This window comes from Dermacentor albipictus, chromosome 8 (genome assembly GCF_038994185.2).
Source record: "Dermacentor albipictus isolate Rhodes 1998 colony chromosome 8, USDA_Dalb.pri_finalv2, whole genome shotgun sequence".
In the NCBI taxonomy this organism is placed as follows: Eukaryota; Metazoa; Arthropoda; class Arachnida; order Ixodida; family Ixodidae; genus Dermacentor; species Dermacentor albipictus.
Window position 1 is genome coordinate 2065196 of NC_091828.1, and position 9336 is coordinate 2074531.

The 9336-nt window shown below is 40.3% G+C and overlaps 1 long non-coding RNA gene across 1 annotated transcript; it reads left to right on the forward strand.

Moving 5' to 3' along the window:
• Positions 1 to 387: 387 nt before the first annotated feature.
• On the forward strand, positions 388 to 8327 carry LOC135911569 (uncharacterized). Its single transcript, XR_011507816.1, has 4 exons — positions 388 to 743; positions 1940 to 1996; positions 3057 to 3247; positions 4487 to 8327. It is a non-coding gene; the product is annotated as an uncharacterized lncRNA (long non-coding RNA).
• The last annotated feature ends 1009 nt before the right edge of the window (positions 8328 to 9336 follow it).

Here is a 9336-nt window from a genome sequence, read left to right on the forward strand (position 1 = left end):
TAACGTCGGCGGCTTTGTAGTTATACCTTACATCAGAGCAAACTGCACTCGACAGAGATCAAGGGCAGCCGCACCGTTATAGCTAAGCAAATTAAGAACAATTACGCCGCGTCTTCCCACTTCGAGCGCGCTCCGACCGCCCAACGATAGATATTTCAAACGTAACCGCACTCGGACGAGCAAATTTTGCTTCTGCGAAGTGAACGTAGCGGGTATTTCAAGACGCGTGTTAAATTCACGGCTGTTTCATTCGTGAGCATTACTTTCGTAACGTAAAATTATCAGTGAGCAAAACAGTTTTTGTTTCAACGCAAGGAAAGAAAACCGAAACTAGTTGTGCGGATTCAAATGATCCAAAGCCGAAGCCGTCAATAGTATGACGCCGTTTTTCAGTTGTGTTGCATCTCGCGCGAGTACGTACGTTGTCGTCGAGTGGTGGTTCTTTATTCTATGCAGTGGTTCTGAAAGCGCTGCGTTAGGGGCGACTGCAACCAGGCGTTGCGGCAAGTTACGGTGGGAACTTCTGTCCGTGCTCTGTGATTGCGACGAGGACGACTGCCGCCAGCAGCGGCGTGTCGCCGATTTCGTCTTTGCCGACATCGAGCAAGTGCAGCGCCGGAAGTGTTGCGTTTTGCACTGCATTTTCCTTGTGATATGGGAGATCGCAACGCAGAGACGACCAGATGCATACGAAAGACTACCAGCGGAGAGTGACCTGTGCCATATTTCTCTTAACCTCTCAGGTAAGCATGTCAGCTTTTGTTCCGAGTTTACAAACGGCGCGTAATCGGCCCTTCCGGCACGGCTACATTTTGCGCCACGTTTCTCTTGGCAGTTCACAGACGTTTCTTAGGCATGCGTGGGCGTATGTATGCGAAAATACTACTGGCAGACGGAAGCCTCAGGAGAGCATCTGAAATTATAGCAAAGCTGTACTGCCATCGATAAACACCGTTCTTAACGACTCCAATGACGAGTGGCCTGTCGCATCGAAAAATCCGTAGAATACCAAGTACTGCGTAACTTGAAGTTTAGTGTGACCAGTGTGACTTTCGCTGGCGAAGACAGGTTGTCGAAAAAACAGTAGTCTATTCTGGAGATTTACTAGCGCTTTAGGTATATTACCGCGAATAATAAAAACGCTACCACGCTGTATGGCAGCGTCAGGCGATGTGGCAGCACAGATATTTTCGTAGCAGTAAGGCGGCTGCATGCACGAGCGAACAGACACAACCCTTTAAAAGCACTGAAACCGAACAAATTAAATGTGCATTTGGCGTCAAGTCGGAAACACATTGGCTTACAGTATAAGCCGATGTATAATGCTATTATTTTTTATGTCATCTTTATTTTCACGGTTGTAAATATTTAAAAGCATGAATTTGCTGCAACCTTTATGTAGTAAATCTTACTAGGCGCACAAAACCTGGCTGTGTTGTGTAGAGAATTTGTGCTATTCCTACTGGATTTTCTATTTTGAGTCCGGTGTTTTATGAAAAAGAGGGTCTTTTTATTTGTAGTCTTATGTTAGTGCAGATATTTGGCAAGCAGAAATGAGTTGATTGCAAAGTTGTATCTCCCGGTGAGCTGCACATGAACCCAAGTTTATCCTGTCTTGGCTATTGTAAGGTGCATATAACAATTTTAAGTATATACAGCCGTAGTTGGCTTTGTCACTGTAGCGTATTTTGTAAAAGTAGAATGCTATGATTATATTACTGTTTTCATGCAGAAATACCTTTTTTTCTTGTACCAAGAAACGCTCACATCATTGAATGAAATGAGGTGTGGTGTATTTTTCTACTAATTTAATAAAGGAAATTTCGTCTGCGGTGTATCAGAGATTAGTTTACTTTCTTTTACTAAACAATGCATTATCTCCTCTGCTACTGCTGTTGTTCTGTGTATCTTTGTAATTTTGAAATGTACTTTATTTTAGGTATTCAAGAAATGGCAACATCCAGAAGAAGACGCCATCTTATCCAGCACGTTATGGGTGAGACAGATCGTAGCAGGCACTTTTTCATATCTCATTAGCATCTGATGCTATTTGTTTTAATTTTTATGTCCACTTTCCTGGCCTTTTTCATTTCAGCATTATTGTGCAAAGGGTAATACTTTTACATCTAGATATAGTAATCGTCCAAAAGAGAGAAACATGGCTGTAGGAGACGACACACATAAGCCTCCTTCGTCCGTATCTCTATGTTGCGCAGTTACTCTGTCATTATCTACCAACAAGCACAAATTCTTCATCAGCTACATTTACTAATTCTTCGTTATTACAATTTAATTGATACAACAGTGAAAGTACAGAGGTTCACAGGAAGACAGAGACTTGAAATGATAAGAGCCGTAGAACAAGGAGCATCGCTGGAGCCAATGTTTCGACAAAGAGAAGGAGATAAGTTCTCTTGCCAAACATTGGCTCCAGTAAAATTTCTTGTTCTATCACTATTTACGATTAAAAGACAGCATTAGTGCTCTTGCTGAAGTATTATGCATTATGGAATAAAAATTTGCTGGGTTAAATGTCAGGAATGTGAAATTTCTTGTGTATTTTAATGCTACAGCGAAAGCCAGAAAAACAACATGTAGAGAACCACATTGTTATTTGTCACTACCCAGTTTGGCCAGCTTCATTCAGAGCTTGCACTTTGTTGCATTAATGACCACTGGAATTCATTAATTGAATTGCTTCGTGATTTACATATATTCAGAGATATTGAACTTGTTTTAATGCAGCTTAACATAGTGCATGTAAAAAATATACAATGACTTTTTAAGAGGCTTGCAGTTGACTAGCAAATCACTTGATGGTATGTGCTCAGGTTACCATTGAGCTTCCACGCACAAATCGGATGCACATTTTTTTTTCATTGCTTGGATTTTCATAAACATAAGTACCATTTCTTCTTTGTCGATGTTCTAGTTGTGTTGTAGGACCTAACTGTTTACATTTATTTGTATTGGTATCCATGTTACACAGACAGCTGAATTTTTCTTGTAAACTGTGACGTGGTAGGACTAAGAGCGTTTGTGGAAATTTGCTGCAGGTACACTCTGGTGGCTCCCGCCCCTGCATCCTACGACCACCGTGTCCTCACTATGTTCACTAGGGAGTTCGAAGCCTTTGGCGGCTCCTGCCACTGCGTCCTGCCACCACCGTGTCCTGGCTACGTCCACTAGGGAGTTGGCAGCCTTCGTGATGATGCCAAGCAGGCTGGAAGCTGACAGAACGATCGAGGTAAATACATGTAATTAAGTGGCAAATTTTTGAGTGAAGTGGCTTGTAGCCACTCAGCAATGAAAGAATTAACTTCGAAGCAGTTTAGACTCCCTGCTATCGGTGCAGGAATGCTCAAGTCCATCCATTTTGCCTTAGCCGCCAAGAGGCTATGTGGATTAGACGAAATGCAATGCAAATTTTGAAACTTTTAAGCAATTTAAAAACAATACAGTGTACTTTCATACATGTTATTGGGCATAACTTTACTAGGATTGCCTCAATAGTAAGTATGCCGATAAACTTACACCAAAACTGACTTTTTTTGCTAGTTCATCCTCATCTCTGTGCACTGCTGCATAATTTATCTTCCTGAAACCAGTTTTTGCGTACAACACAAGTCCTAAATATGTGGATTACATAAATTTGCAGCTTTTGCTGTAAGCAAGTTCTATGAAAATGAAGTTAATAGGCCATTTTGTCCATTTTTAATGACCCATAATAAACTGAGCAGTGGCTAATAAGCAGTTCAATTTTTGGTGTAAGGCCTCTCTTTATTGTCCTGAAAAATTTGGCCCCCTTAATGAAGGAAACAATTTTTTGGCTATGCCTTTTATGATGCATAGTTTGGCGCGTTACACAAGTATTTCTTGAAATTAACATTTGTCCTATATTGAAGGGCCTCCAGTTTTTCGAAAAGAAATTTCAAGTGGTCGTGTGCCAGGTCCGGACAGCTCGCATGAAATAGCCTACTTACAGAAATAGGGAGGGCCATACCCGCCGTGGTTGCTCAGTGGCTATGGTGTTGGGCTGCTGAGCACGAGGTCGCAGGATTGAACCCCGGCCACGGCGGCCGTATTTCGAGGGGGGTGAAATGTGAAAACACCCGTGTACTTAGATTAAGGTGCACATTAAAGAACCTCAGGGGGTGGAACTTTCCGGTGTCCTCCACTACGGCGTGCCTCATAATCAGAAAGTGGTTTTGGCACATAAAACCCCATTATTTGAATTTTTTTAGGGAGGGCCCAGTACACTTGACTTTATGTTAAGATACTATTATTGATCTACAAAAGACGGAATGAAACTTTCTGTCCTATAAGCAGCTCTTCACATTAATTTATACTGTTGCACATCTGTATACCTCAAGTCTGGTGACCTGTGTCTGTTTTCATTATCTGCTATGTGCCGATGGTAAACTTCAGGTTTGCCCTATAATGGAGAATATTTTGTTGCTTATAGATATGGATCTGTGTTTTTCAGGTTGCCTCGAAATTTTACCCAAGCCGTGCCACACACGGGGGCCAGGCCTCTTGCAAACGACTTATAACCAGGCTCAACGCAGGGCGTCGAGTGAGTCCGGAGATCGAGGCAACCTGCTGTGCAACCAGCGTGCAACCTTTGGTGACCCTCAACATGTTCCACCTATTTCACAGCTGCACTCAGCTTCCACCTATCCAAACCGCATCACCAGCTGTGGTCACTCATCGAACCATGGATGAATGTTGGGGTGGAGTGATTTGAAGAGACATTTTTTTGTCTCTTCAAATCCTTAGCAAATACTTGTGTTATTATAATTAATATGTGTCTTTAGTGCCTAGTTTTTAATGGTTCCTTTCTATTAGAATTCTCGCCATCGATTCCTGCTATTATAATGTATGTCTGTCTTTATGCACAGTTTTTCATAGTTCCTTTGTACTTGTCTATGTAATTGATAGGTTCATACTTCTTGTTATACAGAAGGCTAAAATGCAAACTTACGGCATTTTTTTCTTCCTTTTGATAATCTACAGCACTGCAAAGTGTTCAAGAAATGTAACCCAACGTGGGCTCTGGTGCAGGAAAAATTTAAGAGCAATATAGAGTACTTATTTCAAACACCCATTATTTTTGGAAAAGTAAAGAATATAGGAGCACAAAAAGAAAATATTAAACTAGAGAAACATGAGTTCCCCTCATAAGTCTGATAATAATGTGACTTCCCTTCACTGCAAAGACACCAGTAATATACTCGCATACAAGGTTTGAAACAAGAAAGCTATGATGGTCTTGGCATTTCTCAGTGCCTATTTGTCACACTGACGAATGTCAAAGGCATCGTAGGTTTCATGTACACATTGGTTGTGTTACACTTTTGAGTATTGCATTTCTCAAACACAAAGGTGTACAGCAGTGCTTTAAATAGCAAATGCATTTCCTAATTTATTAGTGCAAGAGGAACAGTACAGATCATGTAAAAATTTTTTTACAGACTATATGTCCATGGATGCACGCTTCTGATGACATAGCAGTGACGTGGTCGTGGGATAAATGACTTTATTTCAGATTTAAATATTGGCTTCCAGGTCCGGGTTAGTCTCCTACACTGAATAGTCTAGGTCAGAGCCCATTTACTAGAGAAAGTGAATTAAACTAGGAATTATAAACATCAAAGATCTTGTTTAGGAAATAATGTGACAATCAGCAAGGTTCTTTGGGCATTCATTTCCAAATTTGTAGGATATATTTTATGACTGGTTTCATTATTGTGAGAACAAATATTTGTTTATTGTCACACTAGAGTTGGCTGCCCCCATTTGTATACAACCCCTTTACAGGCTAAAAATTCAGTGTGTTACCCTATTTACTCGCATAATGATCGCACTTTATTGTAAAAAAAAATTGACTCAAATGCAGAGGTGCGATCATTACGCTGGGTAAATTTCCCACAAAAAGAAAAAAATATATCCTCTGGCATTTGCTACGGGATGACAACAGGTCAACAAAGAGGTGGCTGCCTCTGTATGTACTGCGGGACACACACAAACAAAAAAAAAACATGGTGGCCGGCAGAGCAAGCCGAACGCGCCGAACACGATTTTTTTTCTTTTCGTGAGTACATTACGTGCATTCAAACAGTTTCTTCCGTATCAGTAATGAATAAAATTGGCAAGTTTGCGGCAATAACATAGCCATGTCCACTTTGAGGGGACAGAAACAGATGGGCGCGCTTAGCTGCCTGTGACATAGGAACACATGGCGGGCATGCTGCGGAAACTGCGGCATTTGTCTTCACCACTATCCTAATATGGCACGTTTACGCTAAGGGTGGGCGAATATCTTAGCTGCGTTACAAACGTCGGCGAATGAATAGGGTACACTTCTAACGTATCACTGTAAACGTGGCTGCTATCGTTGCCACTCGCGATTTGTTGCGTGCCCACAAGTGCAGACGAGGAGAAACGAAAGACGCCTTTTTTGTTGTTTTTGTTGACCACAGCCATTACAAAGCCTACACATAATAAAGGCAAGTTTGGTTGTAGCTTTTTTTTGTCATATAAGTGCGGAAAGCGATGGAAGGAATGAAATGGGGCATCTGCTTAAGAATGTTTGGTGCGTGCAGACTGCTTGGTTTGTCTTGAAGAGTTGTTCTCATAGCAGTTGACAGATGGTAAGCGTTATCATTATTAGCTAGACTTGGCACATGACATATCGCTGCGGCAAGTTTGGGGTGCCATCTTACACGAGAAATAAAAAAATCGAATTTTGACATCAGAATTTAGGGGTGCGATCGTTACGCGAGTGCGATCATTATACGAGTAAATACGGTATTAGGTTGTTTTTGGTTTTACGCACTCAATGTTAAGGGATGCAAATGGTGACATATAACAGAATGCAAAAATGACTAATGAATGCAAGTTGGGCGTGGGGCTTTTTAGGCAGATGCATGCGTGTGCTATTTATGAAGCTCCCCATGGTATGCCTGAAGGCATTTTCTAACACTTTGGTAGAAAACACTGACACCCACTTATTAAGGGGAAATACTCCTCAAAACAACTTTTTTATATATTTGTACTAGAGATTTGAATATACTGTCATTCATAAAGTGTTTTATTAGATTTGAATTGTCATTGATTTTTGTGTAGCTGCTGTTCTTTAGTTATGGTCCTACACAGTGGCAAAATATTCTTGTGGGCACTTTCCTGTGTATAAAATTTTCAGAAATAGCTTCATGCTGTATCTTATTTAGCTAGTTATATACTGCAAAGTGATGACACCTATCGAAACGGCTTGTACAATTACTGGAACTATGCAAAAAATATTATCCCCATTAAATAATTTTACAGATTGCACTTTCAATGAGATATCAGCATTCTGCATATCTTGAATAGTATGTGTGCCAAAGTTCGCTAGTATAGGACAATTATAAGTGCATAAGGTTATTGTCATGCTATTGTGAGAAAAAGTTTTTGAAGTATATTCTAATTTTTTTTTCACAATAGCATGAGAAGTATGCAAGATTAGTAGGCAGGCCTGTCTGCCTGCCTACTAATCTTGCATACTTCTAGTAACTTTACATGCTGTTTGAATAGATATTGGCACTTTGCAGTCTACAAAGAGCTGAGTTAGCTGCAGCACACTGCTTTTTGTGAAAATTTAATACACAAGAAAGTGCCTGCAAATATGACTATGTATTTTGCTGTCGTGTAGGACATAACTCGAGAAGCAGCTAAACAAAAACTAATGGAATATATAAAATCTGCATGAAGAACTCTACAATTGGCTCTCTTTTCAAACCTCTAGTACAAATAATAAAAATATTTCGAGTAATATTCAATCAGCAAAATGTTCCCCTTGCTACAGTGACCTACAACATAGCGACAAAAGTTTAAGGGAAGTCCTCTTGTCAAAGCGACTCTGGGCTGTCTTCCCAAGGGCTTCTGTTAAAGACTGCATTTTCCTGCATTTGTCAGGAGAGTAATACAAGAATGTTTGTGAATGTGAAAATGGTATTGGCACACTAACAGAAAAAAAGACAGTTCTGTGAAATGTAGGCTTGATTATAACTTTGTTCGAAATTTACATTCCGACTGCATATATTTATTTCGTGTTTTGTACTGAGTGTTTCAGCGGTGACTGCCGCTAATTATTGAACACAACTGCTTCATGACAGTGCGACTAACAGAAATTTATAGCAGTGGCAGGCATTAGAATTACAGTACTCAATGACGTCTACTTTGTAAGAACTCAGACTAGCACCAGTTCTGAGATACACATACCCAAAAGGTAATGATCAAATAAATTTCTCTTTCACACAGAATTGTCCCACAAGGCTTACAGAACTCGTTGTCATCTTGTACAAGCAGATTATGCGCCAGATGTAATTTATGCTCAGTAAATACATAAATCAGTCATGCGAGGGGTCTCACTTTAGGTTGCAAGTTCGAAATTCTTTTAATCTTGCTTGTTTTTATTTTGTTTCCTTTGTGAGCATGAGTGAGTTGGTGACCTTGGCACATATTGTCAAAACTGTTTCTTCATCACTGGGAATCGCAAAATTTCATTTACACATGAAATTCCCAGTTACTGATATGGTAGGCTTCGAGCTTAATTCCCTTATCTTTCATATGTTTATCTACCAAGTAGTTTTATCGTTCATTGAAACATATCCATGCAATGCAGAGTGGGCACCCAAATTATAAATATCTGTTCTTGCTTTCTACCCTGCTCTGGTGTTTTCAAAACCTAGCATTGGTGCAATGGCCTGTCTGCATCTGCAGAAAAGTAGTGAAATGGCTAAAGTTAAAGGTCAACAGCATAATTAGGATACAAAGCAAAAATATAAGTTCGCAATTGTCCCCCATAACCAGAGTTTTGCTTAGAATTAAGAAAAAAGGACATCCTGCTCGGGTGTGAGAGTTGCTTTGGGCACCAAGGGGACTACGTAGCACCTGTGCTAGTGTACAGAAAGCAAAAAAAATCACTCCAGATTGGAGCGGCAGCGTAAAGTTCAGCACAGATGTTTTATTTCACGCACCATTAATGTGGCTTATCATCTGCTCCTGTTGTATGGGAACGCATACATTGGGAAGACAATCCTTTGCGCCACTGTTACCTTAGCGGGACACCAGAGAAAGGTAGAAATAAATAAAATCGAGAACAGGTATTCACACTTGGTTGCACACAGTGTATTATCTGGAAGTGTTTCACTCTACAAAAGACTACTGTGATAGATAGTCATAATGACAAAGACAAAAGAATTAAAAGAGGTATGTGTCAGTCATCCGTCCGTGACCTCCAGTGTTTATAGAAACACTTCTTTCTGTGTATGTGCCAAGCCGTAGGGAGGCTTT